Genomic DNA, 8,413 nt, shown 5'->3' on the forward strand with positions numbered 1-8,413 from the left:
TTAACTTTTCTAGTAGATGCCACGCTATTTTTCAAAGTTGCTCTAACTTACACCTGCCAAGAATAGAGAAGATATTCTGTTGCTCTACAACCTTGCATTTAGTCATATACAATTTCACATTTTTTTCGCTTAACATTAATATGAACAATTTCTGGTCTTAAAATCTGATATTTTAAATTGTGGCATAATATTTCATTTTAAGTATATATTATCATGTATTTGACTTTCCCTGTTGTTGACACAACTATACTTCCAAGGCTTTTGGTAATTCTATAATGAAATCATTAATTATATATATTATATAATAAATCTTCTGTTGCATCTTAGGACAGATGCAAAGTCTCAAAAATATTGAGTCAAAGGGAGTAACTGTGTTTATTGCTTTTGATATGTATTTTCAAATTACACTCCAAAAATTTTTGTATCTACTTGCTTTCAGTTGAACCCAGGTTTTCCTAATTTTGACTGGGTAAAATCAAGTTTAACTGCATATATAACATTAGACAGTGGTGTTCTGTTTATGAAACATTACTCTTAAGTAGATTTGGAAATGTGTTTTCCATTCTCCATATTTAGAACTGTAAATGTAAACAGAAGTATGGAAAGAATTTCCAGCCTTAACACTGTATTAATTCATTTCACTTTAATAGATGTTTGTCTCGCTGTGGATAAAAATAACACTGTACTAGCCACGAAAAGGCCTAAATTTTAATTTTGTCTCTCCTCAACCATGTGACCTTTAGTAAATCATTTATCCTCTCTGAATTTTCATAGAATAGTGATGTTTGGCGCTGCTGTGCCTATGTCCGTGTCCATGTGAGAATTAAATGACCCAGGAGAAGAGAAACCGTCAATCGTGAAACTGGTCAAGTGAAACAAATGAAATCATAAGAAATTCATATCAAAATATTTAGAGTCTATCTGGTAGATTTACTGTCAAGACATTGGTCTTGAATAAATAACTAGATTTTCCATGACTTTTTACCAGTGAAAAAGGCTAGGTTTCACATCTAGCATACAATTCTTCCTTATTTGTTTTAATTAAAGCTACCACATTAAAGAAAAAATTAAGCTTCCCATAATTGAGAAAAACAAACAAAACAATGCCTGGACCACAGCAAGTTGAGGTCCTGATTTAATCGGTATAGGATGGGGTCTGTGCTTTGGTATATTTTTAATGCTTCTTAGGTGAGGTCGCTGTGCAGCTGGGAAAGAGACCTTCTAGAACTATGCTGTCCGTATAGTAACCACTTAGCCACAACTGGATATATATACATATACATATATGTGTATAATATATATGTAAATTGAAACTAATTAAAATTAAATACTATTGAAAAGTCAGTTCCTTGGTTCCAGCAGGCACATTTCAAGCACTCAGTTGTACATGTGGCTGAGTCGGTGGCAACCACATTGGTCAGCACAAAAGAACTTTCTTGTCATTGCAGAAAATCTGTTCGATAGCATTGCTCCTTTTAAAAAAGATTTTTATTCTGTTTTCTTAAATTTAGGTAAAATTTACATACAATGAAATGCACAGATCTTAATTGGACTAGTAGATGAGTTTTGATAAATGTATGTACCCATTTATCTAACTCCCCAATCAAGATATAAAACAAAATTCACAAAGCTTCTGAAAGTTATTTCATTCTCCCTTCTGGTCTACCCTCACAACTTACTGGTGACCACTGTTCTGACTTTTATCACCATGGATTAATTTTGCCTGTCTCTAATTTAATATAAATTACTTCTTTTCATTAAACAATAGACCACTATTTATGCTTATAAAAGTCATCACATTAGATTTTCAGTGAATGCAGTTGATTTAAATGTCTAATTTTGATGAAGAAAACTTTCTAAGAATTTCATAGTGTCGACACGTATACATATACATACACATACACAAACACACCATTCTTGAAACATATACTGTTGGTGAAGAAAGAAAATTTGATAAAAGAGTAGTATTTTTTCCTATCTACTCATTCATTCATCAAATATTTATTGTGGCCTTATTGTACACTAGTCAGTGTGCTAGATCCCTGTTTCTCACCTACCTGTTCCTCTCCTTATATTTGTCATGTCTGAGTTATACCTGTTGTGATAACTTGCTGTTTTTCTAAATAAGTTTGTTCTAAAAGTATTTGTATCATTAGAAAAAATGAAAATAACCATTAGTTGCCTTAAACATAAAGGAATGTTTTAAAAATATAAGATGGAGATTTCTGGCAACAAAGCCTAATTATGAGGGACTTCAGTTCTATTACATAAAAATTGCCAGAAAAAAGGTAGCAATTGTTAAAGTTTTAGCACATATCTATCTGAACTCAAAAACAGAGAACTCCCCAAATGACAGAAAAGAGAGAAATCAAAGGCAGAGTGGTGAGCAGGTAGGACATGCTGGAGGCCCACTGGGATTCTTGTTCCATTCATATTCATGAAGGCCAGAAATCCAATAGTCAAGCTGGGACATATGAGGGAGTGGAAAAGCTGAAACTGAGACAACACCCACCCCTATCCCACAACAAACAAACAAAACACACACACACACACACACACACACACACACACACACACACACACACACGAGTGAGACTCAAAGAACTTCTCTGGCAAAAAAAAAAAAAAAAAAGCTAGGATGCATGAAGTCTGTGTCTGGATGGGTAGAACATTTTGGAAAGTAACTGAAAATAAATAAAAACTCTAGGTCTGTGGTAATGGTTAATTTTATGTGTTAACTTGTATGGATCATGTGGTGTACAGACATTTGGTCAAACATTCTAAGTGAGAGTGTTTTGGACGAGATTAACATATGCATCAATAGACTGAGTAAAGCAGATTGTCCTCATCCAATCAGTGGAAGACCTGAGTAGAATAAAAAGGCTGAGCAAGAGGGGACTTCACCTGCGTAATTCATACATACACACATGTACATATACATGTACAGATACATATACGCATGTACATGTACATATACACATACATATGTACATGTACATATACATACACATACACAAACACATACACATATATAGAGAGGGGGACAAGGAGGGAGAGAGGGGGATCCTATTGGTTCTGTTTCTCTGGAGAACCTGACTAAAAACACCTACATACCATGTTGAAGCTGAGGGGAACAGGTGAACTTTCTTCCCGCTCCCTGGCATATAGAAACTGGGAACACAACCTAAGTAAGCTTAGTCAGTCAAAACCTCCCACTGAGACCTGGTGGGTTTGTTGAGAGACCAGGGCAAAAGCCAGACTCAGTTAGCGATGATCTTGCAGTGACTGACGCAGAATCAGAATTGAGTCCAGTGGTATGTGGCTGAGTGACCATGGGTGGTAGAAACCAGCAGCCAGGCATCCAGCATCCAGCATCCAGGGGTTGGTTACAAGGCTAATTTCAATAGCATCAGAAATGTGAACTCTGGCTGGATCTTGAATATGGCCTGTCTCCCTTGATCTCAAGCATTCTGGCTGTTCTGTTTAAGTTTGCTACAACTGGATTCTGTTTCCCAGCAGGCTATTGGAAACTCACTAAATACTGTGAGCAGGGAAATGACAAGATTGATGCTATGGGTTTGTGTCTCTATGTTCATAAATGTTAATCACTTCTTATGATAACTGTCTCACCCTCAACATACACACGATGGGATCCTTTTTAAAACTAGGATTGCATTTTCTACTGTGTTATTTTAGATCTGGGTCAGATCTCTGCTGTGAAGAGTAAGTGTAACCCAAGGTGTGAATCAAATGACATGATGAAAAGGTCCCAGCTCCAAAATGTCCATCTTTCTCACCAACTGACCACAGAACCTCCTCCCTATCTGATAATTCCAACCAATAGTCTCCATGTGTTAGTAACCATTCCAGGTGACTCTGGTTCTGCCTGTCCTCCAGCAGCAAAGCAGAGCTACCAAAGGATCAGATGGATCAGATTTCCATCCCAGCTTGATCAAGGACTCGTGTGACCTTAAGCAACTTGATTACACCTGACCCCTCAGTTTTCCTTCTCTGTAAAATGGGCATAACAATAATGCTTGACTCGTGGAGGTTTTATGAGGTTTAGATGAAATGATGCTTGTGAAGAATGTCTCATGGCACGTAGAAAATGTTTACTATGTAGTAGATATTACATTAAAACCTTGGAAGTTCAGAGGGCAGAAGTATGTGACAGAGATATTCAGGTTCTGGGAGGTTGGAAGAAGCATTACACGTTCAAGTCCAATTTGAGCCAGGTTCAGTTTACAAAACTCATATTTCTGTAAGTTCAGTCCCACATTTTATAAAGCATATTAATATATATGCAGTCTCACATTTTATAAACCATTTGTATTTATAAAACATATTAATGTATCTTTTTAAATATTGAAAAGATGCTTTATGACAGCTTTCTTTGAAATGATTTAGTATTAATAACACATTTGACTTACGAGTACATTGCTTAAAAATTGTCCTTATACTTTTGAAGTAATAGACCTACAGATTTTTCCCATGGTAATAACATTTTTATAAATATAAATTTTTTGATTCGGCTTCATATGGGCAGGGGAGGTTTCCTGTAACTTTTGATTATGAAAAATTAACACACAGAAATGCTGATAAAATAGTTAAATTTGCACCTTTATCCCCTCCAACTGGATTTAACAATTGTTTACATTTTGCTATATTTGTACTCTATTTATACACAATTTTTTATTGTGTATAAAAATTTTTTTTGTCTGAAAAATTTGAAAGTAAGTTGCCAGGTATCATAACATTTCACCCCTAAATACCTCAGCAGAAATCGCCTACATAATCATAATCCCTTTACCACACTTAACATTTTTACAAATTCTCTAATATCGTCTAATAGCCAATTCATTTTTAAATATCTTTTGTAACTGACTCTTTTATACCAGGAGCAATAAAGTTACAGGCTTGAATTTGGTATGTCTCTTTTTCTGTTTTAATAATGAAATTTTTCCCCTCATGACATTGACTTTTTCAAGAATCCAGGTTCCTGGTGTTTTAGAAGCTTCCATTCTAGATTTGTCTATTTTTTTATGATGTTGTTTAACTTGTATCTCTATCTCCTATCTCTTTTATTGCTTTTATTCCTTTTAAAAAATACGTTAGATTTGGTTTTTGTGGTAGATCACACTCCTTTATTTTTTATAAACTGATAGGTCTAGATTCTTGATGAGTTCAGTTTCAGCATTTTTGGAAGACTGTGTCACAGTGATATTGTGAACAGTCACATTGCATCAGGGAATTGGATCATTTCAGGTAGTTGTAGTGCCAGAGTCCTAAGCTTGAACACTTGGTAATTGTGATGATCCCAGATCTCTCACTGGGAAAGTACATTTTCCCCTTTTGCAAGTATTAAGTAACATGGAGGGTAGCACCTTGCAACTGTGAAAATGTACTGCTTCTCAATAACCTTTTATCTAATGATTTCAGCATTTGTTGATAATCCCTGCCTGAATTGATTATTACATTGGGTATTACAAAAGGGTGATCGATTATTATTCCCCCTACATTTATTAACTGGTATTATTTCTCTCCCTCTCTCTCTCTCTCTTTCTGTCCCTGTTTTTCCATCTAACAATAGATTTATACATTTAATATAAAGCCATTAAATTTAACAATAATATATGAAGCTGATATAATGTGATATAATGGTACTATTATATATATATATATATACACACACATATACATATATATGTATATATATACTCTTTATATTTATATATATACATATATATACTCTTACTCTTTATATATATATATAAAGCCAACACATTTTCTTATACATGTTTAACTCTTGAAAAATTCATAGCCCCTGTTCCACTGTAGTGTCTAATAGATAAAGTAGCTTTGATTTGAACTATTTCTAAAGACATGGTCAGCATTAACCAGGTTTGATTGTACTGTTCAGCACTGTGAGTGAGTCAGTCAGCAGGTGAGGAAAAAAATGTGTGCTTAGGAAAAAAATAGCCTGCCTAACGTCCAACGACCCAAGAAGTCTGTGTGAGAGCAGAGCATCTGAGGGATGAGATGGGGCGGGCGCAGGAAAATCACAAGCTAATGTATCCCTCTGTTATCTCGTGTGACCTACTATGATTTAAGTCAAATCAACAAATGTGTTATGAGTGTTTATTCTGAGTAAAAAAAATACTTTACTAGTAATCTTTTTGCTATTTACTTTTGCAAATTTTAAGAAGGGTTAGCCATTCACTTATTTCTTCATTTATGACAACTGACTACACACCTGCTCTGTGCAGGTTAGAGCGTTATCTCTTGTCTAGAAGAGAAGAACCACACCTAACCATTCATGGCAGCTTAGAAATGCTCATGTCAACACTCACATCCAGGTGGACAATCTTCTCCAGGGTCGTAATTCAATTCAGTCTCTGTCAAATACTATTTATTTCCTTATTTGTTTTATCATGCTAATTTGAGTGGTGTTTTGGTGGTCATTTGCTTTCCTGAACTGTTTCTTAACAGCCTCCAGTAAGCAGGACTATTTTAAGGGCTATTTTTAAAACTACTTCTAGCACATTAAAAAAAAAATGAATTCAGAGTTCATGATCTCTTTTGAAGCAATTACTTCAGTAAAAGATTTTTCCCCCTTAATCGTTTTTCAGTAGTATAATGTTTGGCTGTACAGTGATTAGGAGTATGATTTAGGCTCAAAACATAACTGCAGACATATGTGAGCTTGGGCCACATCTCTTTTGATTTGTAGTTTCTTTATGTGTAAGATAGAAATAAAAATATCTAGTCCACAAGACTATTAAAAACACTATTTAATTGACCCCCTTTACCCTCAGATACCACCCCTCTCCCCGTGATATAGAGGTGATGTATTACAGAATTGTATACTTGAAAACTATGTAATTTTACTAACCATTGTCACCCCAATAAATTTTAATTAAAAAAAGAAAATACTCTATAAGATAATATATGTCTCATTGTGCCCAGAGCTCAATAAATGGTACCATGATAGCAATGTTATTAATGGCAGTGTTTGGCACTTAAAAATAATGCCATATACATTTATTTTCTATTAACAAGTGGTTAAGGGAAACTCTGAGGAATTTCCCTTTGCTTTGCTTGCTTCTGATTTCACTTTGGTGCTATATAGACATCAAGTTCATAGCTCCCTTCATGTCATTTTTCCCTTCAAAACTGTTCAGTTATTTGCAATAGCTTATGGAATAAACACCACATTTTCAAGGCTAGTTTTCTAGGACCTCTGCCAATCAAACCAGATTGTTCACTGTTCTCCAAACTCACTGCATAATTTCCTTTCACCTTCGTCAGACTGTTCCCTGCACACTGAGACTCTTCATCCCCTAGTTTCTTCATATTCCTGCCTCTTGGTGTCCATTTTATGTTAGTTCTTTGATGCCCCACTTCAAGAACCTTATCCGATTACTTCCACAGAAGACAATTGCTTCCTTCTTCACAACCTCTGTAGTCTTTTTTCTGCAGCGTTTTAGAACACAGCCCTTTTATACTGCATGTTATTGGAATTTCTGTAACTTGAGGGTCATTGGTTTCTTCCCCTAGCCTCCTGTAATAGCTTACCTCTTCCAAGTATGTATAGGAGTTCACCAAGTCATGAACAGGAATTGACAAATGTATCTGGTCTGTTACCATGTAGCTTTGGCAGTTGTATTCCTTTTATTCAGCTTCAGTTTTACCTTTGTGGGTACCAGGAATTCACTACAGTCATTTCCTTTGCTTCTCCTACCTGGTAGAGTAACTAGGTGCTGTGGTTCCTACCTTCTCTATTCCCCCAACCCCACCCTGTTGTGGCCTTCCCAATTCCAAATCTGCCACTGCTAAAACATGATGAAATTGCAAAATGGGGGTGACCACCTATCTCTCTTTTTGGTTCCGCTTGAGCCTTAAGCACCTACGAGGTTTAGTTCTTTTTTCCTCATAGCTTTCCCTGCTTCATCATAGGTGTCAGGCCAAAGGTCTTGACGGCTGGGCCAGGAGATAAATTGACAAGGCAAACACCATGCTGTAATCCACACCATCTCTTCCTTCTGACAGCTGAGGCTTTGCTACTGATTAAGCCTTTGTCGGCTTGCTACGTCTCCCTTTAGAATGTGCCATTGTCCAACCAGACCCTAAGGGCCACTTAAAAAAAAGAAAACCTCTCTCCAATACCAGTTTGCCAGGCTTGTCCAGACATGTTTGAACCCCAACTTTAGGTGTAACTAAGGCTTCTTCTGACATCTCCACTCTATGTTTACCTCCTATGAGCATGACTGGATTGTAAACTTCCCTAGAGCAGAGCTCATCTCTGCGGGGCTTCGAACATAGTAAGTTCTCACTAAATGTTTCTTTGATAAATGAATTAATGAGTGAAAATAATAGTAGCTAATATTTTTTGAATACTAGGCACTGTTTCTAT

This window comes from Rhinolophus sinicus, chromosome 15 (assembly GCF_057876585.1).
Source record: "Rhinolophus sinicus isolate RSI-liver-muscle chromosome 15, RSI-T2T, whole genome shotgun sequence".
Classification (NCBI taxonomy): Eukaryota; Metazoa; Chordata; class Mammalia; order Chiroptera; family Rhinolophidae; genus Rhinolophus; species Rhinolophus sinicus.